This window comes from Podarcis bocagei, assembly GCF_964188305.1.
Source record: "Podarcis bocagei genome assembly, chromosome: 3".
Lineage (NCBI taxonomy): Eukaryota > Metazoa > Chordata > Lepidosauria > Squamata > Lacertidae > Podarcis > Podarcis bocagei.
Genome location: NC_138127.1, coordinates 87,984,217 through 88,010,381, shown reverse-complemented (window position 1 = coordinate 88,010,381; position 26,165 = coordinate 87,984,217). Strand labels below are relative to the sequence as shown.

Below are 26,165 nucleotides of genomic sequence, written 5' to 3'. Positions count from 1 at the left end.
GAGACAGCTGATCCAGGGAAGTGGAGAAAGAAATGGCCAGAGGGGCTGAGGTCCATGCCACTCACTCAAAAATCCAAATGCTCCTAAAGGCCGAAAAAGGTTGGAGACAGCTGGCTCATGTGATTGGATAGCATCTGTCATCACAAATAGTTGGACAACCTTTCTATTCTGCCCATATCTTACTTAACTGAAAGGTTGATACCTTCTTCAACAAAAACTGAACCGATTAGTGATGCCTTACCTCAGCCTTCCCCAACCTGAAGTTATTTTTACCGATCATAATTCAGTAATTATTTATTGTAATTATTAAGAGTAAATTTCTGTTTAATTATTATTTGCTGATGTTTTGAGAGTCAAATTTATTCTGTACTAATGTATTCCAATAGATTATTGGATATCAGATATAAGTTGTTCCATTTTAAAGTTATGTTTTATAAGGTGTGGTTCTTTGTTGTGTGTTTTGTTGCTATAAACTGACTTGTGTATAGTAATATAGAAAAGTGGTATCACTGGCGGAGGAAGAGGTGTGTGTGGAGAGTGCACCTACCCACCCCGGCAGCATGATCATGGCAGAGTGCCATTGCAGCTGCGCCACCCCCCGCTGGGTGCCACACCATACCCCGGGATGCGCGCCAGTCCCGCCCCGCCTACTCTCCCCCCCCCCAAGTGCCAGAGCATGAAGCTCTGCTACTGAGCGGTATACAAATTAAAAGTGAAATGAAATGAAATCTTTTCCCACATGTACTGTATCTGCAGTAGCATTGTGAGCATCCCAAGTTAGGTGGGTGACTCAGTTGGCCTGTTCACCTGTGGTACCTTTTTGGGGGAACATCCATCCCAGAGAGACTTACCTAGCCCCTCCTCTTATGTCCCTTCAGCATCAAGACAAGAAGGTGTTGTTGTTTTTTGTTTTAAACCCCAGGCCAGTCTCCCCCAAATTGGTGCTTTCCTGATGTTTTGGGCCCTAATTCCCATCAGCCCCAGACAGCATGGCCAATGGTAAGGGATGATGGAAGCCGAAGTTCAAATCACCTAGAGACCACAAAGGTGGGGCAGGTTGTCTTATTTTATACCTCATAAAAGTAAGAGCTGTCAAGGTCGAGTGGAAACAAAGGGAGAGGAGAATAAAAGGAACAAGGGAGCTATATGTTTTACATTTATATCCTGTCCTATCAGACCTCAAATGAACCTTCGAGCTGCTCGCATAAAATTTAATTCAGACGCAATCGAAAATGGTCTTAAAGCATCGTTAAAATCGAAGCTGTAAAAGCAAAAACCCAGAAAGAGCACCAAACTCTCAAACATACCACATCAGCAAAACTACAGCCGTTTTTGGCTGACTCCCTCAGAAGTTTAGAATCGGTGGATGCAGAGAGAAGGTGGGACTTAAAGAAGTTAACAGGAAACTTACATCCGTGATCTGCTGTTGTCTCAACAGTGAATGGCAGCTCCCCTTAATGAAGGATGACTGCTTGAGAGATGCTCCCCCAAGCAAGAATCGGAGGATCTGTGTGCACAATTCATTAAAAATAATAATAAAAAGCCATGAAATGTGGCAGGGCAGCAAGTTGTATAAACAGCAACACAATTGGGAATACGCAAGGGACCACTTGGGGAATATGATCGTAACTGATACCGAGACCTTGAAAGGCCGTTGTAAGTATTCACATGTAAAGACTTTCACCTGTTGCCTTAAATCATTCATACCAAAGGCATGTCCGCTGTCGACTTCAACCTCGGGTGCAGGGCAGAAGGACATCAAAGGGTGCTAAGGGATCAGGTGGCAGGTAGGTAGCATGCTCATGTTCCTGAATGAAAGGAGCGTGTCAGTAAGTTGCAAAAACAGGTGGAGGGGAGACTTTAGCACCTGGGTACATGAGTGATGTCAGAAGAAGGAAAAGAAAAGAGACTTTCTCATTCTTTGTATATTGATGTGAATACCGATGAAACTGCTTGCTGCTGAGGTTGCATTTGAAGAATACACAACATGGTCCAGCCAAGACTGAACTCAGGAAAGCCACACTGATTTCAATAGGGTTAAGCATGTGAACATTGCAAGTCAGTTTTCTTCAGGCTTAACCTCAGACTTGTGCCTCTTTCTATCTAGGAAGCCTGCATTTTCTTCATTTATTCATGTAAAAGTTAGGCTGGCTTTGAATGGCACCAGTTGGGAAGTACCAGCAAAAAACAAACAAATGTGTTTTAGGAAAACACATTGTAAACATGTTGCCGTAAGACAGAACTCTACAGCTCCATCTGGTGTCACAGTGTTATAACATATTTAAAACACTTAAAAAATAATAATGTTGCTGAGTCCTAATATTAATAGTTTATTAAAAAGTAATAATAATAATAATAATAATAATAATAATAATAATAATAATAATAATTTATTATTTATACCCCGCCCATCTGGCTGGGCCTCCCCAGCCACTCTGGGCGGCTTCCATAAAAACCAAAAATACAATAAAATATCACACGTTAAAAACTTCCCTGAACAGGGCTGCCTTAAGATGTCTCCTGAATGTCAGGTAGTTGTTTATCGCTTTGACATCTGCTGGAAGGGTGTTCCACAGGGCGGGCGCCACTACCGAGAAGGCCCTCTGCCTGGTTCCCTGTAGCTTTGCTTCTCGCAATGAGGGAACCGCCAGAAGGCCCTCGGCGCTGGACCTCAGCGTCCGGGCAGAATGATGGGGGTGGAGACGCTCCTTCAGGTATACTGGACCGAGGCCGTTTAGGGCTTTAAAGGTCAGCACCAACACTTTGAATTGTGCTCGGAAACGTACTGGGAGCCAATGCAGGTCTTTCAAGACCGGTGTTATATGGTCTCGGCGGCCAATCCCAGTCACCAGTCTAGCTGCCGCATTCTGGATTAGTTGTAGTTTCCGAGTCACCTTCAAAGGTAGCCCCACGCAGAGTGCATTGCAGTAGTCCAAGCGGGAGATAACCAGAGCATGCACCACTCTGGCGAGACAGTCCGCAGGCAGGTAGGGTCACAGTCTGCGTACCAGGTGGAGTTGGTAGACAGCTGCCCTGGACACAGAGTTAACCTGTGCCTCCATGGACAGCTGTGAGTCCAAAATGACTCCCAGGCTGCGCACCTGGTCCTTCAGGGGCACAGTTACCCCATTCAGGACCAGGGAATCCTCCACACCTGCCCGCCTCCTGTCCCCCAAAAACAGTACTTCTGTCTTGTCAGGATTCAACCTCAATCTGTTAGCCGCCATCCATCCTCCAACCGCCTCCAGACACTCACACAGGACCTTCACCGCCTTCACTGGTTCTGATTTAAAAGAGAGGTAGAGCTGGGTATCATCCGCATACTGATGAACACCCAGCCCAAACCTCCTGATGATCTCTCCCAGCGGCCGCATGTAAATGTTGAAAAGCATGGGGGAGAGGACAGAACCCTGAGGCACCCCACAAGTGAGAGCCCAGGGGTCTGAACACTCATCCCCCCCCACCACTTTCTGAACACGGCCCAGGAGGAAGGAACGGAACCACTGTATAACAGTGCCCCCAGCTCCCAGCCCCTCAAGACGGTCCAGAAGGATGCTATGGTCGATGGTATCAAACACCACTGAGAGATCCAGCAGAACTAGGAAACAGCTCTCACCTTTGTCCCTAGCCCGCCGGAGATCATCAACCAGTGCGACCAAGACACAGAAGTTTCTTCCAGTGCCCTCCTCTGATGTTGTTGCTCTCTCCTTTGGGCTTGCCTGGTGCAGGTGGTAGCAAGAGCATTTCAAAGAGGACCGAGACCTGCCAATTTATTCCCCACAATGCCTTGAATTGCCAAGCACAGTGCCACCCACGGCATTGTGGGAAATCAAACTGGAGGCTCACAGCTATGGCCAATCACTCTCTAGTCCCTCAGCTTGGAAGGCCCAGGACAGGTCTTGGCGCTCACAAGCCTTTCTGTGGTCCTGGGAGTTGTGCTATTAGGCTAGGTGATGGCAGTTTTCATTGGACCAGTTTCCAAGACTGAGATACAATCCTATAACCACCGTACATGAGAAGAAGCACCATTGGGCCATGGCTCAGTGGTACAGGACCTGTTTGCATGCAGAAAGCCCTGGGTTCAATCAAGGTAGGGTTGGAAAAGATTCCCTTCCTGTAACCTGGGGAGCTGCTGGCAGTCTGTGTGGGCAAAGCTGAACTGTATCGTCCAGTGGTCCAACTCTGAACAAGGCATGTTCCTATATTCCTATGTTCACTGAGCAGAATGCACAGAATGCAGGAATCGCAGCTAAAGAAACCCCAAGTTGATGAGTTTTATTTAAAGGCAATGGGTTAGTCTGTATTGGTGTATATAACTAGATCGAGCAGTTGCATGCACCGAGTTTTTGGGTTGTAGTTCTCTTTTGCATGGTTGTGGTTGTATAAATCAGATCACAACATTTCAGTATCTGCCTTTCAGTTTGACTCCTTGGTATTCAGAATCCCATTCAGTAAGAACATTTCCTGTAACTCGGAATGAGGGAGAAGGCCAGGCTACAACTCTCATGAATGCATTAAATTATCATTTCCCCTAAACATAAGTAGCTGCAGAGTCTCGATTAGCCAAGAAAAACATTTTTTTCTTGCTCGAATACACACACAGAGATACTGTTCATTGGCAAAAAGTATGTTTTACAACACAATCCTGCACACGTCTACTAAGAAGTAAGACACACTGAGTTCAATGTGGCTTACTCCAAAGTAAGTGGATATAGGAATGGAGTCTATATGGTTTATTTGATTAGTGTTCCTGTAGCAGCCTGGAAAGCTATATATTACATAATATTATCTGTTATAAATCTGTGGCTTGCAAAGATATCTGTGGCTTGCAAAGATATCTGTCTGCACCAATTCTTTTTAAAAACAAGTATATGTGTGTTTAATAATTCCTATCTCTTATGCCAATTACTGACCACTTTGGCCCCTTTTCTTTTCCCGCATGGCATATATGATCAAGAATCTTTCCAGTGTTTTCTGGAATCAGACCTAAAACCAGCATTTCAAATGCCACAAAAGAAAAGAGAAAGTCTGTGTTTTCACTCTTCTTCGAGTCAAGGAAACCATGAAGCACAAGATCATAAATAGAGCCTTGCTGGGTTTTCCAGCATCCCATTCTTACAGTCACCAACTGGATGCTTATAGGAACCAGAGAAGGAGGGCCTGAGTGTCACGGTGCTCTCCCAATTTGTGATTCTATTTCAGGCCACTGTGAGAACAGTTTGCTGGACTAGATGCTAGGGAGTTCAAAATCTGGGTGCAGCAGCAGAGAAGGTTTGAATGGGGGGGGGGGGATTGGAAGGAAACCTGGAGGCAATTTGGAAAGGAAGACCATTTCTAAGGGATTGAGGGAGGTTAACATTTGAGTAGACTGCAACTGCGAGTCTTCTTTTCTTTTTTAAAAAAGTATCTTTTTGGGTGTCACCAGCTGTGGGAGTGGCTGTTCAATGCAGCTGGAGAGCTCTTTCTTGCCCCAACTCTCCCTGCACCCAGAGACATTTTTTTTTTTTGGGGGGGGGAATGGTGGCCACTAGACAGCAACTGCCAAGAAGATTCCCACCTAAAAGATCTGAAAAATAATGCTGTCCAAACCTCTTACACAAAGTCCCCCATCTTTTTTGTGCTGAAAAGTCTCAGCCAAATTCACTGCTTGCAAATTGTTGGCATCTCGAGAGACAATGGGGTACGCCTTGGGGAGGAGTCAAGCTGCTGCATTAGCAGCACTGAAATGACCTCCCCCAGACACAAGCCTGGGAAGTGTGTTCTGGGATTCCCAGACAAGAAGACTGCCTTCTCGGCCACACTGATGTGGTCCAAAGGAAAGCAGAGCAGGACGTTTGGCACCAGCTTGGTTGCAGGAGTTGCTAGAAGGAGCTGTATGAGGCATCATCCAGCCGTCTTAGGGACTACAGATTTGTGTTGGGTTTACTCTTTAGCCTTTTCTTCTCCTGAAGATATCCAGCAAGGCAGTGAAGGTTTAGGAGTTTTCCTTCTTCTAGATGGGCTACCTTCCCATGTTGACAAGCCCCATCTGCTCCTCACTTCCCTCTACAGCATGTGCCCTCTTGACCATTGGACCCACTTGTTGGGTGATAATGCCGAGGCTGGTGCCTTTCCACCCCAACGCAGCATCGCCCAGGATTCATCACTCTGGTATCCCGTCACGCTGATGTGACTCAGAGCCAGTGTGGTCATAGAATCATAGAATCGTAGAGTTGGAAGAGACCACAAGGGCCATCGAGTCCAACCCCCTGCCAAGCAGGAAACCTGTAGTGGTTAAGAGCGGCAGATTCGTAATCTAGGGAACCGGGTTCGCGTCTCCGCTCCTCCACATGCAGCTGCTGGGTGACCTTGGGCCAGTCACACTTCTCTGAAGTCTCTCAGCCTCACTCACCTCACAGAGTGTTTGTTGTGGGGGAGGAAGGGAAAAGAGAATGTTAGCCGCTTTGAGACTCCTTCGGGTAGTGATAAAGCGGGATATGAAATCCAAACTCTTCTTCTTCATATTCAAGGATGTGATCACATGACTAGCAGAGTCCAAACGGAAGCTGAGCCTTGATGTGTAACATCTAAGCCTAAATTATTGCGCAGAAAATCAAATGTAACAGAACAAAGAAAACATGGCTTTGTTGGGATACTGCCAGGGAGACAAAGTCCATCATGGCCCCCAAGCCGGCTGCCGGACGATCCATTGATCTCCCGTAGATACAGTATCAGCAATTAGCGACACGAGTTTTCTAGAAATAGCTTGCCACATTCCAGAGCTCATGCACACTCTATCAGCAGATAGTTCACAGCAGAAGTTGCATGCAGGAGAGCATTATTTACAAGTTTTATTCAGCGTTGATCAGAACAAAGAAAAACATGACTGCCTGCATCAGTGTCTCCAGACACAGAGAGAAAACGAAAGCAATAGGAAACATAAACATCCTGTGAACAGGAAATGCGCAGACTCTGTGACTCACAAAGCCTGCTCCCTTTAAAGGTGGAACGGAAATATCATAACAGGCTTCTCTCTCTGTCTTTCTTCCATGGAGAAGGAACTGCAAAAGCAATAGCTATACAGAACGGAACAGCGTACAGGTTAAGAACTTAATTCGTTCTGGAGGTCCGTTCTTAACCTGAAAATGTTCTTAACCTGAGGTACCACTTTAGCTAATGGGGCCTCCCACTGCTGCCGGGCGATTTCTGTTCTCATCCTGAAGCAAAGTTCTTAACCGAAGGTATTATTTCTGGGTTAGCGGAGTCTGTAACCTGAAGCGTCTGTAACCCGAGGTACCACTGTATCTCAGTTTCCGCTCACAAGACTCCAACAATCAGTGCTGGAATGTAAACACAGACATGTGACATGCAACAATCCCACACATCTGCAGCATGGGAGGAATGGAATTCCCAACACCACTATGGGTCTTGTCTGCTCAATCCACCAGAGTCTGTCTTTGCATGCAGGGGAAGCCCCTAACCTTACCTGGTTTAGTCGACCAGTCAAAGCCATTTCCCGGGCTGTAACTGCTGTTGCATGCTGACGACTTCTAGGAGCCACAGGTGAGAGCCAAGTGCAGGGTGGGGACCAAAGTGGACAATCTACCCCAGATGGAGCACAACATGTCCCCCTCCAAAGGCACTACTCCTCCCCCAACACCCCATGCACCCCACTATTTCAGCCTTCTCCAAACTTATCACCTCCAGGTGTTTTAGACTGCTGGCTGGGGATGATGGGAGTTGTAGTCCAAAATGTAACAGGTTGCAGAAATCAGCCATAAATCTTACATCCCTTGGTTTCATTCATATATATATATATGAATCCAATTCTATGCAAAGACCGCATCATTAAAAAACCATATTCATGAAAAAAGCTATGATAGCAATACAGGTAGCAGTGCGATCTACCATGCCATACCCTGGGGGAATTTACTTTACTAATGTTTGCAGTTCCTTTTTAGAATTAATATTAGCTTTACTTGCTTCCCTATCATGGTGCTGATATGAGTAGGGTATGGGCGGGGGTCCTTTTTGTATGTCTCTATTTACTTTAAAGTCTTATTTCAAAACCTGAAGAATGGGAGCCAAAAGTCTGAACAAAGAATGCATTGTAGCGATAACTAGCAATTTTGCTGTTAAGTAGAAAAATTCATGAATAAAACAATCTGGTGCTACCTTCTTTCTTTCTTTTTCTTTTTTTTATCTTTTGCCACCGAGTCCCATTGCCAAAATGCTGGAGGTGTGATATAATCCCCTGTAATTACATGTTTTGTGATTGAGCATTCCTTGGCTGTTTAAATGGATTAAAAATTGATTTAGGAGGCTGGGGAGGGGAGTTGCATTTCAGACAGGCTGGTGAAATAATTAGCAATTAATACTGTGCTGCTGTTTAGCAAGCCATTGTTCAGCTACACTTTGCCATTGGCACACGGACCCCAGCGACTTGTTGAATGGTTTCACAGTGTCTTATCTCATTGTGTGGAATTTGTGTTGCTTTGTGGGCAGGCGGGCATTTCAAAAAGGGGAAACCCAATTTGGCGGGCTAAAATGGAAATAACACCAAGACTCCCTTCTCCTGTTACCTTTGCAGAGAGGGACCAAGGGTGCCAGCTGAACTGGGGAGGAAATAGGCTGGTCTGCCCCTGTGCCTTTCATTTTCATTTATTTAGAGTCCTCCGGACAACCTGTTTATTGAACTTTCACCCTTGCAGAAAGCCGGCAGGGAGGTTAGACTATTATGTGGTCTGGTAGAGGTTATATGGCAGTAAACATTCATCTCTGTTTGCTTGTGGGCTGTTCATGCATCTTCTTGCTAATCATTCATTCATCCCATGCTTTTCAGTGTATTGCCCCATCATTGTTATAACTGCAATAAGCCTGCATTTTTGTATTTTTAAAAAAACCACAATCATCTTTGTTGTACCAGGGTGAAAGAGCACTTGAATAAACTTTAATTGCAGAACCCTCCATTTCCATTATGCACTGGAATCCCTCACACAAAATAGTGTGCATCTTTCTTTGTTTACACACTTTCACGATACTCTCTGCAATATCATACTCTCAGGGCTAACAATAAACGTAACTAAGACCATTGCAAAATAAATTCTATCCCGCCTTCTTAGAAACAGCAGCAACCTGAATGCACAATGGCTTGCAGATTTAAACATCACACAATGTATAAAAGGGTGCAGAACCACAACATCAAACAAAAATTGAAGAAAAAACAACTGCAGAACATCAATGTTAAAATAACAAGCCAAGAAAAGAAAAATCTGATAGAAAAACAATGCATTGAAACAGCAGCAATTCATAAAGCGATGATCCTCACAGCAGCAGTGACATGATTAAAACAACAAAGGCTAAAAAAACAAAATAGAAATGTATCACAAAAGTGAAAACCCCCCACCAGGATTCAATTGATGGTAGCTTGGTGCTATCCAGATGTTTTGGACTACAACTCCCATCCTTTAGGGTTGCCCTGAAAAGAAGAAGATCTTGAGCTGTTGTTTTTTTGAAAAATCAGAGACTTGTTGCCCCCCCTTTTTCTTTTCCTAAACAGCACAAAATGCTGCTTTTCAGAAAATCTCCCCAGACATCAGTTCCTCCTTTGAGATCCCAGTTATGCCATACATCGTTCCTTACGATTGGGGCTGATGGGAGTTGGGGTCTAAAACATCTGGAAAGAACCAGTTTGGGAAAGACTGGCCTGAGGTAATGAAAAGCTCTTCAAGGACCATATCAAACTAACAAATACAGGACCAAGCATTAATATTTCTTGGCTGGGAGTTCCACAAATGTGGGGGGTAACATAGGAAGCTGCCTTATACCGAGTCATAGAACTGTAGAGTTGAGAAGAGAAGACTCCCTGGAAAAGACCCTGATGTTGGGAAAGATGGAGGGCACAAGGATAAGGGGAGGACAGAGGATGAGATGGTTGGACAGTGTTGTCGAAGCAACCAGCATAAGTTTGACCAAACTGTGGGAGGCAGTGGAAGACAGGAGGGCCTGGTGTGCTCTGGTCCATGGGGTCACAAAGAGTCGGACACGACTAAACACCTTCAGCCGCCTTCAGAAGCTGGAGCACACAACTCAGCAGAGTAAATAATGCTCCGCAACAGAAGTGGCGGGGAGAGGCTGTGTTGAGCATATTTACAGTTTATTCAGCATACAAGAGGAAAACATGTCTTCTCTCCTTCGTGTCCAAGCAAGCAGCATAAACAAAAGCTATACACAAACGGAAGTTCCCAGCAAGCTGTGCTGGAGTGTAAACAGACATGTGACACACAACAATCATGCCTGTCCTTTAAGGTGGAATGGAATATTCCAACAGGCACTGCTACTTTTGAATGAGAGCCAAACTCAGGTCCACAATGGCTGGTCAACCTGGAGGAGCCAATCATTCATGTTGCTGCCTCCCCAATGGCAGCAACAGCAGAGGAAAAGGATGTTTGTTGCATTGGGTGGGTGAGCTGAGGAATGGGTGCCCCCTGGCAGCATCATAACCCCTGAAATCTGAAGCTGGCCTTGGCATCAAGTCCGTTGCTCACTGTTTAAATAAGATCACAGACTCCCCCCCTCCCCCGTCAATATAGCCTCCTGGTACTTCAAAATTTAAGGCCTAAATTGATAATGTTTTGCTAGCACCACAGCCGGGCATTATTAAAGTGGTGGCTTTCTCAGACCACAGTAGATTTGAAACAGGAGCTTAGCTTTCACAGCAGTGAACCTCGATTGTGCAGAACAATGATCACTGTACCATGGAGAAGACCTGTAATGCTCTCCCACTTAAAAGAAACAAAACAAAATCCGATCCTCAGGTAACCTTAGAAGCTATTTGCTCTAGCGGGTCAGAAAAACGCTCAAGTAGCTGAGATTCAAAGAGCTCCACAGCCAGTTCAAGGAGGGTTTCGGTTCCAATATGACATCCAAAATCATCTTTAAATCTCTCTCTCTTTCTCTCTCAGACATACATATCCCTCCCTCTTTCTTTGTACCTGTGTTTTTGCAAGCCTGTCTTCACGAATCAGTTGCCTTAGGGAATGTGCAAAAATCTGCACTGATTGTATATGTTAATTTAATACGCGTTTTAATTATTTATTCTCTTAGGTTTATATCCTGCTTTTTAAAAAATAAATTAGGGACTCAAGGTGGTGTACAAGTGGTCCAAAGACGGTCGCCCAATCAAGGTACTGACCAGATCCGGGCCTGCTTAGCTTCAGCATGCCTTCTGTCCGTACCTTGGAGACCAGACCTGGAATCTGCACTTGGCCTACTGGGGCATTTGCCAGGGCCTATACACCCAGGGGAGCTCAGCAGATTTGATGGTTTGCCTGGCTTCCCCGACCCCGGAACTCACAGCCACTCATGCCCCCAAAATGCTAGCAGAGAGACAGTTGTTCGTGCTGAGGCCTCCACTGCAGGCAGCATGAATGCTTTGGTGACTGTGACGTACAAATGAGAGTGCTGGAGGAGAAATAATTAAACAGGTTACCCAATCAGGACCCAGGGGGGTGGAGTCAGAGGGGCTATAAAACCAGCTCTGGGAGGGGCGAAGGGAGGAGTTCGTTGGGAGTTGGGTGGTTGGTTGGAGTGGGAGTGAATTGGGATAGAATCTGTGGGTAGGTTGAGCTAGTGTAGCGAAATAAGCTGAGTCAGGAACTAGGAGTTTAGGAGCTAGGAAGACAAGTAAATAACTGAGAGGTGGTTTAGTGAGTGAGAGCAGGTAGCGGAAGTTATAGGTCTGGATAGGCACCTCATGATTGTAATTGACTCATACCGTTTATGAAACCACATGCTTGTTAAACTGCAATAAATAAACAGAAGTTTATGTTCCAATTTAACCCTGACTGGACTCAGTATTGTACCAGGTAGGGCCTGGGTGGTGGCAGCGAGAAATAAAGTGGTGGCACAGGGATCAATAGATGGTGAAGTGTCCGGGGACCCTGTGTGATTGCCATAGTGACCACATCCATTTGAGGGGGTGAGAGAATTTCTCCTATTCTCTTCCTTTATTGTTCCTCTATTTCCCTCTTCACTTCTCCCATATTCTGAATTAACCAGGAGAATCTGCAAAATCAATCCCTGAAATACTTCATGGGCGGTTTATCTGAGCTTCCCATTCTTTCCATATATTTGCATCTTTCCTTTGCTCCCTACATGACCAGTGCTCATGTGTGCATTTATAAAGCACAGTGTCATTGCCACGACGCAATCACACCCGTGATTAAATGTTCTTTATTATGGGAGTAATGTTTCACTATGGCCATGTGTACAACCAAGATTGCTTTTGGGGTGCACCTGCACACACGGTAATGTAGATATGGGACAGGTAGGAATGGGTCGAAGGGGGTGAAAGATGCAGCAGATGTGGTGCTCTTGCCAAAGACATGGATCAGGTCCTGGACTGATCCAGCCCATGAAGCCAGGGTGGAATTAACCATGTTGGTGTCAGGGACTGGGCAGAGGAGGAACGGTGGAGACCGCCTCCCCATCCTGACCCTTCCAGGGAGGAGGAAGAGAAGGACAGTACAGTCATACCTCATGGTATGTTTGCTTCAGGTTGAGCATTTTCAGGTTGCGTCCCGCGGTGACCCGTAAGTACCGGAAAGGGTTACTTCCAGGTTTCGCGGCTTGCGCATGCGCAGTCGCGCAAAATGACATCACGCACATGCGCAGAAGCGGAGAATCGCGACCCGTGCACACACAGATGCGGGTTGCGTTCTGCTCATGTTGTGAACGGGCCTCCAGAATGGATCCCGTTCGCAACCAGAGGTACCGCTGTATAGATTTAACAACAGGGGTTTGAGGGAGGTAGTAGCTCAAAGGCAGATGAGGGGGAAAGTTGGGAAATCATGGGAGACCCAGAGCAACACCCAGCTGACATGTTGCCATTAGAAAGCATTCCAGACCCTCCATCTCCCAGAACCTGGCAAGCCTTAAAAGTAAGAGAGCAAAGAGTTCCTTCGGCTTGGATTTTCAGTTCTAGCAGAGGGTATTTGAAGCACCGCTGAATACAGCTCCTTCCATAAAACTATTCCTCATCCTTGGTATGGTTTGTTGGAACCAGAAACATCACAGTTTCTGCCCACTTGTGTTTCCCAGCACAATAACCACCAACAGGCTCACCCTCCACAACTTTGTTGAAATGCCTTTTAAAACCATCCAAGCTGGTGGCCCATCCATCCCACATCTTCCATGAAACGACACTGGGTGCCTTAGCTTTGAAATCAAAACATGCATGAATCTGAATAACCTCCATTCACTGAAGAGGGTGAGTGATGTGGGGAATCCAATTAATTTATTTAGAGTTCTTCAGCTCCTGATATATGGCCATGACCCTTGCTGACACTAATGAGAGTTTCATGTCCCTGCCAAGAAAAGAGAAGAAGATCTTTGGGGAGTATTTAAGAGTTTACTAATGTTGTGTTTGTGGGAGGGAAGAAGGGATTGGAATTACCTGAACTGCTAGTTCAGTCATAAATATTGCCCAGCTAAGTAACTGTCATGGAGCTTCTAAAATTATATTCACATAAAGTGAACACTGAATCTAATCCCAAGAATGAACATTCCTGACAATGTTCTCCATAACTAAAAGGTGAGCTTCAACTCACATCATCCTTGGCCTTTGGTCATGCTGGATGGCTCTGCCTGCTTAGTATTTTACTAACTGTGAATAAATGTATTGCACAAGAGAACTATACTGAAAAGAGGAAAAATACAGTAATTTATAATAGAAAGAGCAAGAAAGACATGAAAGGCCCTTTGGAAGTATCAGCTACTAAATGGCACTATCCCCTATTCTCCAAATCTGACTGTGGTGGCTCCCTCCTCATGTCAAATGAACAAAAACAAAATAAAAATGGTGCGCAATGAATGAAAAATGTGAAAATATGGGAAGCATACTAAAATGAGCTACAATGGATATATTTGAGAATTGAAGAGAATAAAAAATGAAAAGCGGCACAGATTATGACTGTAACCTTCTTAGCAGTTATTGGGATTTTGTTTAATTCCATTAAAAGGGATGTACTCCCAAGTCAATATGCATAGGATCTGGCTGTAAACGTCGGCTCAGTTGGGAAAGGCTGGGTTTCCCCAGCCACTATGGGTGGCTTCCAACAAAGTATTAAAATACAGTGGTCCATCAAACATTAAAAGCTTCCCTAAAGAGGGCTGCTTTCAGATATCTTCTAAAAGTCTGTTAGTTGTTGTTCTCTTTCACATCTGGTGGGAGGGCGTTCCACAGGGCGGGTGCCACTACCGAGAAGGCCCTCTGCCTGGTTCCCTGTAACTTGGCTTCTTGCAGTGAGGGAACCACGAGAAGGCCCTCGGCGCTGGACCTCAGTGTCCGGGCAGAACGATGGGGGTGGACGCTCCTTCAGGTATACTGGACCGAGGCCGCTTAGGGCTTTAAAGGTCACCACCAACACTTTGAATTGTGCTCAGAAACATACTGGGAGCCAATGTAGATCTTTCAATACCAGTTTTATGTGGTCTCGGCGGCTGCTCCCAGTCATCAGTCTAGCTGCCACATTCTGGATTAGTTGTAGTTTCTGGGTCACCTTCAAAGGTAGCCCCACGTAGAGCGCATTGCAGTAATCCAAGCAAGAGATAACTAGAGCATGCACCACTCTGGCGAGACAGTCTGCGGGCAGATGGGGTCTCAGCCTGCGTATCAGATGGAGCTGGTAAACAGCTGCCCTGGACACAGAATTGACCTGCGTCTCCATGGACAGCTGTGAGTCCAAAATGACTCCCAGGCTGCGCACCTGGTCCTTCAGGGGCATAGTTACCCCATTCAGGACCAGGGAGTCCTCCACACCTGCCCGCCTCCTGTCCCCCCAAAACAGTACTTCTATCTTGTCAGGATTCAACCTCAATCTGTTAGCCGCCATCCATCCTCCAACCACCTCTAGACACCCACACAGGACCTTCACTGCCTTCACTGGTTCTGATTTGAAAGAGAGGTAGAGGTGAGTATCATCTGCATACTGATGAAAACCCAACCCAGCAACAAAGTGGCCCCAGGCAGAGTCGCTCGGCATTGTTTGATGGAAGACTCTTCCAGGCAGCTCAGCAGAGCTGGGGTGAGCATTCTTTTTCTTTTTTGGCATTTAAATTGATCTAGCCTCAACTCTGCACTTTATAGGGTTTTTTGTTTTTTTGGCTGCTGAACACACACACACACACACACACACACACACACACACACACACACAGTGTATGGAACAGGGGATTCACCAGCATTTATTTACTTTATAGTGGTTCCCAGGATGTTCTCTGAAAACAACTCCCTCTTTTTCTCTTTTCTTACACATGTCAAAAGGCAGATTTGGAACAAATTATGTAGAATTACCAGTGGCAGAATTGCAGGGCGTAATTATCTGTTTTGTTGCAATAAGACAATAATAATTATGTTGCTTTTTTAAAAAAAGAACTCAACAGGGATAACTGGATTTCTTTCAGTTTGGATGTAACCATAATAACAATTTAAGCTACTAGTTTAAAAGTATTTTCCTTTCTAGTGGAGCAAAGTATACTTTGAAAGAAGCTGGCCCCTCCCGAATCACCTTTTGTGGCCTACAAACAAGCACAGGGTTCTGTCAACTGCATACAATGTTTGTAGGCGAAAGCTGGCATAAATCCTTGAGAAATTTGTTGAAAGTGCTTAAAAATTATCCTTTTTCCAATTATTATAATTGGACAATTCTCCAATTATAAGAAAAGAAACTGCATTCAAAAGTTATCAAAGGGGAGAGAAAACATCACTGAAATACTTGTGTGCAGAGTTTTTGTTGCACTTACCTTACTTTTGAGGTCATCAAGAAAGGGAATTTCATCTTTCATTCTACAAATCATCTCACCATTGTCTGGTCTGTGCAGCCTTCCCAGGTGCCCACACTTCAATCAAAGTCCATGAGAAGGCATCTCTCCAGAGTCCTGACCGCCTGCATTTCCTGAAAACACGATGGCGTCCCCAGCTTGTCCTTCCTGTAAGCTTGGGGGGGGGAGGTGCTGCCTACCATGTGTTTGGCAGTTGTTTGTTTTAAAGTGTTTTTACTTCTTAAGAAATCAGCAAAAATGTGAAAAGGACTTCTCTTTTCAAAAAGGAAAGAAGAAAAATATCTGTGACTGCACTCATCTGAGGCACCTGGAAGCCAACCTTTGTGGCTTCTTGTGCTTCAGTTAAACTGACAGAAAGGTGTCATGAAGCAACTTTCTCCCAGGGGCTTTTTCTGATGAGGAAGTGCAGACACCTGGGGAGGCTGTCCCATAGACATCAAAGTGCAATTTCAGAAATTTCAGAAATTTCAAAGTGCCCTAAGAAAAAGGCATAAATGTTGAGGCCTCTTTTGCAGGGGAAGAACTTTTGAGTAATCAGGGCAGAGTGTTTGGCACAGGTCTAGCTGAAAGTAAACCCTACCCCACAAAAGCATTGAAATATTTTAGCCGATGCGCTTTCGTTACAGCCCTGAAAAGAAGTGCAGAGTGCAGCTTTTCCTCCCACAATTCCTCATAGGATTATCAGAAGCCCCCTTATACGGAATCAGAACATTGGTCCATCCAGCTCAGTATTGTTGACATGGACTGATGGCTGGTCTCCTCAGCTGGGGGGCAGGGAATGTTCCCAGCCCTGCCTAGAGAAGCAAATAACATAAAAAGAGTCAAAGGCCTATCTGCTCCAGAATCCTAAAGTGGCCAACCAGATGATTATGGCAAGCCTGCAAACAGAAAGCAAAACATGGCGGTGGATGAACTTGGGTACTTTGCATTCAAAGCAAGTGTTCTACCATTGAGCTACAGTCTTTTCCCAATGCTACTGGTAGTCCAGATCCATTTGATCTCAGCAAATATTTATCCCTAATCAGAGGATCCTTTTTCCATACAACAGGGAAGCCAACAGCCAGCTCCTCTCTTACGCTCCCAAATACAGTGGACACTCAGGTTGCAAACGTGATCCATGCGGGATGCACATTCGCAACCCGCAGTGGCGCTTCTGCGCACACATGGGTTGTGATTTGGCGCTTCTGCACATGCTTCTGCGCATACACGACCTCCAAAACCCAGAAGTAACCCATTCCGGTACTTCCGGGTTTTGGAGCATCCGTAACCTGAAAAAACGCAACCTGAAGCATCTGTAACCTGAGGTATGACTGTAACAACTTTTCAGTGTGAGCTTGGGCAACGTTGGTGACTGGATGCCCCAAGCTGGGTTGCAGAAGAGACCTGGTGGATCCTTTCCTACCTTGATGAGGCCTAGCGGGTGCATCTGATAGTGGAAGTAGGGGCAACAGCAGCAGGTTTCAGTTCTGGCAGACAAGCCGTGCTGTTTGAATCTCCCAGAGTGCTAGGTCGGATCATGGCAGAATATAATGCCTGCTCCCACACCCAGCTGTTTTTTGTGTGTTTGTTTTTAAGATGGGGGGATACCAGGCTAGACACCAGAGGTAGACCCTGCCAGAGTGCTTGGACTCTGGAAACTGCCCAAGGATGACCCATCCTTGGCCTCTATTTAGAGGGAAGAGGAAGTGACCCTTGTAGAGCAGGGAAGGGTATCATATGGGATTTTAATGGATAGCCACTTATGACAAGCCAAAGAGCTGCAACTGTTGTGTTATTGGCTTAGCACTAAATAAGGCCTCTCATACACTACATCAAATGTTTATCTTGTTCCAGCACCAAACTAAACAGTGGACCTTGGTGTGCGTATCAATCATCTTCTGCCCTAAAAAACAAAACCCCAAAACAACCAGCAGTATTTTAATGAGGACATATTTATTTGAACAATATGGCAACTATGGCTGCGTAACGTCACTCAGTCTAGTCAGACCTTCTGGCGGAGATGTCAACAATATATAGCCTCTTGCCCTTTACACACGTCAAGCTATCTGGAGTTGCTTTTCATTCGTTTTGGTCTTCAGGCTGAGCCAATCGGACCTTCATCCCACCTGCTCATTTTCTCAGCATATCAGACATGCTGCAGCATCTGCTCCCATGTTATTTGTTCCTGATGGTTGAGACAGGCTGCTCCAATCATCATTAGAGCTCCCTGGCCAAGAAATTGTCAGCAAGCAGTGTAGCCATATGGAATTACACACTGTTTCTTAAACATTGTGACAACGTTTGATGAGCAGCACGTATTGCATGCGTTGTATTGTCTACAATTAACTTCATTCTCTTCCTGAGGAGTCATCCTTAATTTCGAGTGGCACAAGCTGAAGTGAATTTGCTCCTCAGGATTCCCTTTTTAGGAATCTGGTATTGAGCATTCACCGGATGTTCTCAGAATGCTGGATATCAGTTTTTAACATTGATTTCAGAATTTCGACAGCATTTGAGGGAACACACGCAATGTGTTTGGTTCTGACTGTAGTTGCAAGGCAACAGGCAGATGTGTTAAGTATTAAGATTTCTTGTTCGACCCTGTCAAAAAGCAAAACAATCCACATCTTTAATTTTTCTCTTACCAAAGATATAGTTTTAAACAAATAAAAGGACAGGATTTTGTTTACAAGGACAGAATCTTTTTGCTACCCACCTTAACTATAGGAGCACTTCCATGCTCCTAGAATTTCAAATTCCTCTGGAGATGAACTGAGGGATATCAGCAGCTTAATTTATCCATCTCAGAAAGGTATTAAAGGCATGGGAGCCCTGATAAAATGGTGGCTATAAACCAGAGTTAGAACAACAGACACATGGCATATATGTGACTGTGTTGTGAGCACATTTAAGATGTAGCCTTTCAAGAACAGAGGAATAGTGAGACATTCAACAGCTGCAACATTTCTGATTGTGAAAGCAACACTGTGGGATTTCGTACCAAGAGAAGAAGCAATTCCCCTTTTTTGCATAAAATTTACATATGGCAATTTATATGTATAGATGCACATTTAGAAAGAATATCTAAAATTTATATAGAGATGCAATACGTCTCACCATATTGGCGAAGACTGTGACCTGGTACCCTGTGTTGCTCAGTCTTTTGTCCAGGCTCTAACTGCTGAAGGGCAACTGAAGTTTCTCCCTTCTCATGGTAAAGGTAAAGGGACCCCTGACCATTAGGGCCAGTCGTGACCAACTCTGGGGTTGCGGCGCTCATCTCGCTTTTCTGGCCGAGGGAGCCGGCATACAGCTTCCGGGTCATGTGGCCAGCATGACTAAGCCGCTTCTGGCGAACCAGAGCAGCACACGGAAACGCCGTTTACCTTCCTGCCAGAGTGGTACCTATTTATCTACTTGCACTTTGACGTGCTTTCAAACTGCTAGGTTGGCAGGAGCAGGGACCGAGCAACGGGAGCTCACCCTGTCGCGGGGATTCGAACTGCCGACCTTCTGATTGGCAAGTCCTAGGGTCTGTGGTTTAACTCACAGCACCACCCACATCCCCTTCTCATAGTACTTTATCATTAAAGTGGCCTTTGTCTGTTAGGCAAAATTGTATACCAACATGTATAATAGGTGAAATTTGCACTATAAAGCTGACACTTTTCCACGAGAACTTTTTATTTATTTATTTTTTTATAAAATATTTATTAAGATTTTCAAAAAATTACAAAACAAAAATAAAAAAATAAAAAAACAAAATAAAAATGGTTAAAAACAATTCAATCTTTCCGTCACATATTTTTCATTTACTTATTTCCCGGACCTCCTCCCGCCTCCCTTTTCTGTATTCCAGTTCCGATTGTTAGTTCAGCAAATCCCTCCCCTCTTTATTCATCTTAGACTTCAATTTTAAAATATTGTGACATTAAATTTTTACCTATTAATAACCATTTTCTCTTATTCCCTTATAACATTACAGCTAAAGACCACTTAGTTTCTATCCAACATCGTACTAACATTCATTAATTTTACAATATTTCTGTACATAATCTTTAAACTTCTTCCAATCTTCTTCCACCAACTCCTCTCCCTGGTCTCGGATTCTGCCAGTCATTTCTGCCAATTCCATATAGTCCATCACCTATTTTTTTTTAAAGCCCTGCTCAAACGGATGTGGAAATGTGAAGAACTGAATTTAAGATTGGAAAAATGAGAAACTCAGAGAAACTGGATTTGCCCATCACTAGTGGCAGCCCAATATCATGCATATGAGCAAGAACATAAGAAGAGCTTTGCTATGTCAGGCTTTAGGCCCACCTAGTCCAGCTTCCTTCTCTCACAGTGGCCAAACAAATGCCTATGGGATGCCCATAAGCAGTGCTCTCCAGTTTCTACATTGATAAGGAGTACCACCCATATCCTTAATAGAGGATTGTTATTCCAAATGGGGACACCTGAAAATTCTGCAGTACTTCATCCCCCTCTGATAAACAATAGCAAAACCTCTTGAAGCTTCTCATGTTAAAGGCCCAAATCTTTTGTGAATGCTCAGTACATCTCTTCTGTTTACTCGCCTTCTTCACCTTTGTAAAGATGTGACCTGACACCATGTAACTCATTGTAATTTGAGAGGTTCACAGTTTAACAGGTAAATGCACCTGTCGATGTTAAACACCTGTGTCAGGAAGACCCTGAGTGCTTTCTGTTGATTCCTGAATAGACCTGTGGATAAACCTATCTCCTCCATCTACAGTTGGGTGAAAACAATAGCTTCAGCGAGCCAAAGTGCTATACTAAGAGATTTAAATGTGTTTTTGTTACATGATTTTTTCAAGGTAATGCCTGCCTTTTAGCTGTAGCCCCCAGCCCTCCCACTCTCATTTCCCCCTGAATGAAAACATTCTGGCAGAAACCGGACATTCCTGCTATAAGGATTTTTCTCACCTTTTTCTGTTAACCCTACCAATATAACTGTAGCTCAGGGGTGCAAGTTGTGTATTCTCTTGAGGCTGCATGCTAGTGGTGGGCGGAGCCAAAGGCAATGATGGGTGGAGCCAAAGAAAAAAGTCTGACAATCCTGTTTCAATTTTCATCGTGACTACCCAGAGTCAGCTTGGTGCAATTGTTAGGAGTGTGGGACTAGGACATGGGAGACCAGGGTTCAAATCCCCAGTCAACCATGAAGCTCACTGCCCATTTCTCCTCTGAAACTATATTGCAGGATTGTGGTGAGGATAAGATGATATGACATGAACCATTTATGCCTCCTTGATCTCATTAGAGGGGGAAAACCCCACCCCACCCTCCCACTATATCTAAGGGTCTGGTGACTTCTGTTTCAGTGTATCTGAAGAAGTGTGCATGCACACAAAAGCTTATACCCAGAACAAAGTTAGTTGGTCTCTAAGGTGCTACTGGACAATTTTTTTATTTTTTATTATTCATTAGAGGAAAGGTAGGATAGAACTGTAGTCAGTGCTTTTTTTCTAAAAAAAATGTTTAGGGCTACTCTCATTTTCCTACTCATATTGAAATACTGCCCCTCAATGAGGCCAAACTTTGATTCACAAAATGTTTAGGCGTATGCGTACCCCTGCGTCCCCCCAGAAAAAAGCACCGACTGTAGTGGTGATGATGTAGAAGCAGCTCTTTGAGTTTGACTGGGTTACTTTGATAGGTTACAGAGGTCTCTTTTTTAGTACATGCTAAAACACACACAGAGAGATCATATAGAGCTTTGGCTGAACGACTGAATCTGGAGGAAGTCAGAACTGTGAAGGAACCTCAGAACGACTGAGCAGTAGTCCTGGTTCATAAACTCACCTGGTTTGGAGATCCACCTTGCATGGCGGAGGAGTGGTAGATGCTTTGATTCCACCATGTATCTCAAACCTTTTCAGACATTCAAAGGAAGGCATGGAGAGGGCAAGGGAGCATGCCATGCTCATTTTGAATAACCATTTTGAAAGCCTGAAGAGAGTCACTGCATGTACACTATAGAAGACGAGAGCTCTCTCCATGCAGAGTTCTACATGGTGGTGGTGAATGAATGTAGGTTGCTGTGAAGCCTATCAGCAGTCCCACCTGTACCTGTTCATTTGATGTGTGTATGGGGAAGCTAAATGGAAGTGAAAACTTCATGAATGGGCAAGTGCAGCTGAGGTGGAGAGCCTCAGGTCCTGGACTACATGCAGCCTTCCATGTCTTTCTATCTGGCCCCCTGGACTCTCCCCAGGCACCCCCCTCTCTCCCCAGGCCATACCCCTCACTGGCCCTTTTGTTATACCTGGAGTGTTTTCATCTAACTGGTCCATGTCTTTGGACTCTGATCATGCCTCTTGCTTCCCTGGTTGGAGGATAGGGAGGAGTGTATGCCAACTTCTCAAAAATATTGCAGGGGCCCAACATGACATCCTGAGGTCACACATGCAATGTCACATGGAGCCAGGGGGCGGAGCTGATTGCGGAGGCAGCAGAGCCCCAGCGGCCAGTGACCCCCATCCTCCCACTCTGTCTGCCACACAAGCGAATGATGGGGGAAGCCACCCACAGCCAGTGGTGGTGGCAGCAGCAGCAGGAGCTGCCAACCACTGAGCTGCACTGCACCCGGCTCCACGTTTGCCCTCTGAAAAATGCGGGAATTCCTGCTCCATGATTGCAGTCATGGGATTGTTGTCTATCACATGACGGTGTATGTTTTGACTTCACAGAGTGGGAAGTGAGTGGGAGTGGGAGGGTGTTTGTGTTACTGTGTTCCGTGAAGTGGGACGATTGTCCTTTCTTCTTTCTCTTTGCTGTCTGATGCTAGAGAGAGAGGGAGCCATGTTGCTGTGCTCAGTGTGTGTTTATGTGTAAATAAAGTAGATTAGCCAAAATGCTGAGTTGCTGAGGTCTGTCGCACAAGCTGTGAAGACTCTGTGGATCCCTAAGTGTGCAGATGTCTGTTGGCATCGGTCGCTGTGATGTTCAGGCTGAAGAAAGCTTTTGAAGCTCTCGAACGATCGTCCAGGAGGGAGGAAACATGTCAGTCAGGCATGTGTCTCTACCAGGGTCCTACTCGAGTGTAGGACGAGCTCCTGACACCTCAGCCACCTAAAAAAACACCATTCGGGGTTCAAAGTGTATTGGCCCGTAGAAGCCAGCATCTATGGGTACGTGTTTGTAGAAACTAGCCTACAGTACAAAGATTAAACTTACATTCATAGCTCTGTCCTTGGTTGCCTCTAACCCCACTGCGTATGGCCCCCAGGAGGTTGCCCAGAAGAAAATGTGGCCCTTAGGTTGCAAAAAGGTTCTCCACCTCAGCTTTGATTGACTCAATCCTTTCTCAAGAAAAAAGAGCCTTGCATGTTGGGTCAGATGTTACATTGTGCTGGGTGTAGGAAAGGATGTGTTGGACACATTCTCAAGACCATCAAGACAGGGTCCAAGGCCTAGGTAAGTGTCTAAGCTTGGCCACAGAGTATTTTTGTTCCAGTTCCATGAAATTATGCTGTGTAATTCAACATATCCCTGCAGACAGTTTGACAGCTCCATCATTTTGTGGCAGGCGTGTGGAAGGAAAGCTCTGGCATCTTGAGAATTGCTTATACATTTCTGGGTTGGTTTCATCAGATTTCCTGAGGAGGTTTTTATACTGATAAAATAATAGTGCCTGCCAAGGAGAGCAAGTAGTAAGTGCATCTAGTCAGTGATTAAAAGAAAGGAATTCTGTTAATCCTCTTATAGAGATGTGGTTTCATGCCAACGTTTCATGGTTTCTTCATAAAGCAGTCAATCTTCATTGTGTTTTATTTTCTGGGGCCTTTTAAAAAAAAGATAAATGAACAGTTTGATATCCACTGAGCACATATCAAACTTCTGGATCAAAAGGTAACTTTACCTTTCAGTTTTAAAAAAACCACATTGTGTGGGTGAAGTTCCCATTACAAGTGTGGAACCACAACAAAATAGGGACGATGAGAAAAATGGCAAGGGCAGAGGAGAGAATATTTTTTTGGGTCACCTTTATTCTTTGTCTCCAACACTTTTCTCTGTGGAGTCAGCTTTGCTTGCAGCAATGTCTTAGCCCCATAACTCTTCTTGAGCTATTTGTAGATGCCACAAATAGCTGTCCAGCCCTAGGATGTGTGCATGTGGGGATGACACTTAGGGATGGTGGAGAATTTTGTTTGGCCTTTGTTTTAAAGCAAACCAACTTTATTTGTGACACACATATTTCCCTATGCCAGTCAGAAAACACTTTACAATCAAATCACGCTCTTCTCAAAATTCTGTGATAAGATTTTTTCATTTTAAGAAAAGGAAAAAAGGTAAACGTAAAGGAACCCCTGACCATTAGGTCCAGTCGTGACCTACTCTGGGGTTGCGGTGCTCATCTCGCTTTATTGGCCGAGGGAGCCAGCGTACAGCTTCCGGGTCATGTGGTGAGCATGACTAAGCCGCTTCTGGCAAACCAGAGCAGCGCACGGAAACGCTGTTTACCTTCCCGCTGGAGCGGTACCTATTTATCTACTTGCACTTTGACGTGCTTTTGAACTGCTAGGTTGGCAGGAGCAGGGACCGAGCAATGGGAGCTCACCCCGTGACGGGGATTCAAACTGCCAACCTTCTGATCAGCAAGTCTTAGGCTCTGTGGTTTAACCCACAGCGCCACCCGCGTCCCAAGAAAATGATACAATAATGCATATTTCGGGGGAGGGGGAAATAATATTTTAAAAAACCTTTATTTTAAGGGTGTCTCTGTGTGTGAACAAAATGTGTTCACATTATCACCCAGTAATGGAATGGTTTGCCTCAGGAAGTTTGGCTATCTTTTGCTGTTTGGTGAAGACTGTTTTATTCAAGTAGCCTTTTGCCCTGTTGGGCAAACAACATTTTCAGGTGGTGATTTCTGCTTTTATCTGTTGTGCCTGTCTCTGTTTGTTAATCATTAGTCATTAAATAGTTGTAATACTTTTACTACTGTAATATGTCAGTCCATCCCTTTCTTTATCATGGTTGATGGCCAGCATTCAGAAAAAAACTGACAAATATATAAAATAATAGCAAACAAAACCAAATGAGAGAACCATAACAATGGACTTTATAGTATCTGCACCATACTATAGACCACCAGGCACAGAAAACACAATTTGATAAAAATAAATACTGGGCAAGTTTTGCCTGCAACCGCACAATATTTAGCCATCCTGGAAAAGGTGGATGCTTTCTGGTCTGAAAGGAGTAAAAAGATTAATAAAATGCATCTGACTTGTCCTGGTAATTTCTGTAAGGTGGGGTGGGTTCAATAAAAATCTTCCATATATCATGAGGAAAGGAACAATACATAAGAACATTGATTATTAGTTCTGTGCCTTCAGATTCTCAGTGACACTTACATTGACATTAGGGGTTTTTTTTAAGAACCTCCCTTGCAGAACTGCTGATGGAGGAACATTTGAACATGCCATCTGTGATGTTTTTGAACAGAGAGCATATAAAGATAGTTCACTGGTTTACAGGGCTGACGTGCTCTGTCAATTAGCATGCTGTCTGAGGTTAAGCCGAGATCATTTTGCAATACATTGCTTGAGTTTTGCTCTGGTGGATTCATATCCCACAGGGATAAAGGAACACATGGAAAATCCATAACACGGCAGCTTTGCAGTCCAATATTGTTTCCAGGCTGACTGGAAATCATTCTGCAAGGCTAAAGGGGCCAGACCAGTTGGAAAGAACATTAGCCTCTGCTCTGGACTAAAAAATGGCAAACCAAACCCAACCTTCGACCATCAGCATCCCCACCTTCAGTCGCAAGGCCACACTGGGAGCAAAGCAGGATACCTGGAATATGGCCCTGGTGCTGCACAACTCCAATATCCCACATCCTAACTGAGTAAAAACTGAAGAAGAGCAAATGGTGAATTGCTTGAGTCCTGAAACTGGGTGTCTGTGTTGAGGGGGGGGGGGAAGCGCTGAGGAAAACTAACTTTGTTTAGGAATTGTGCCTACCTACCTTTGCACATACACATGCTATGACAACAAATATTCCATTCAGCTAAAACAAGATGGATCTTTGCTCAGCTCCTCCAGCTTTGTTTATCCGTGGATTAATCTCCTCTGTGTGCCCTCCCCCTCCCAATTCAGTTACGTTTCACTTCATCATGTTTCTTGTGGTAAGGCCATTATTATAGGCTGCCCTGAATGCGAGAAGCATTAGGGAAGGGGGGAGGTATACCCTGATGGAGGACAGATAACGACAAAGACTTTATTCTCCTGTCCAGGCCATCCGCTGAGTGGGACCAGCTATCAGTTGAAACTGAGCCTTGAATTGCACGTTTTCAGAGCTGCAGGCAGGGGCTGGGCTTGGGTTACAA

General features: G+C 44.8%; 1 long non-coding RNA gene across 2 annotated transcripts in view; it reads right to left on the bottom strand.

Moving 5' to 3' along the window:
• Nucleotides 1-17,287, bottom strand: part of LOC308582728 — a 29,315-nt gene extending 12,028 nt beyond the window's left edge. The window contains exons 1-2 of one of the 2 annotated variants that reach the window (XR_014005813.1): nt 17,225-17,287; nt 1,412-1,507 (exon numbers count right to left, since the gene is read on the bottom strand). This is a non-coding gene — a long non-coding RNA (uncharacterized lncRNA). Of the gene's footprint in view, nt 1-1,411; nt 1,508-1,707; nt 2,116-17,224 lie in introns of those variants that run through there. The other variant, XR_014005814.1, reaches the window with a different exon arrangement.
• Nucleotides 17,288-26,165: the final 8,878 nt, after the last annotated feature.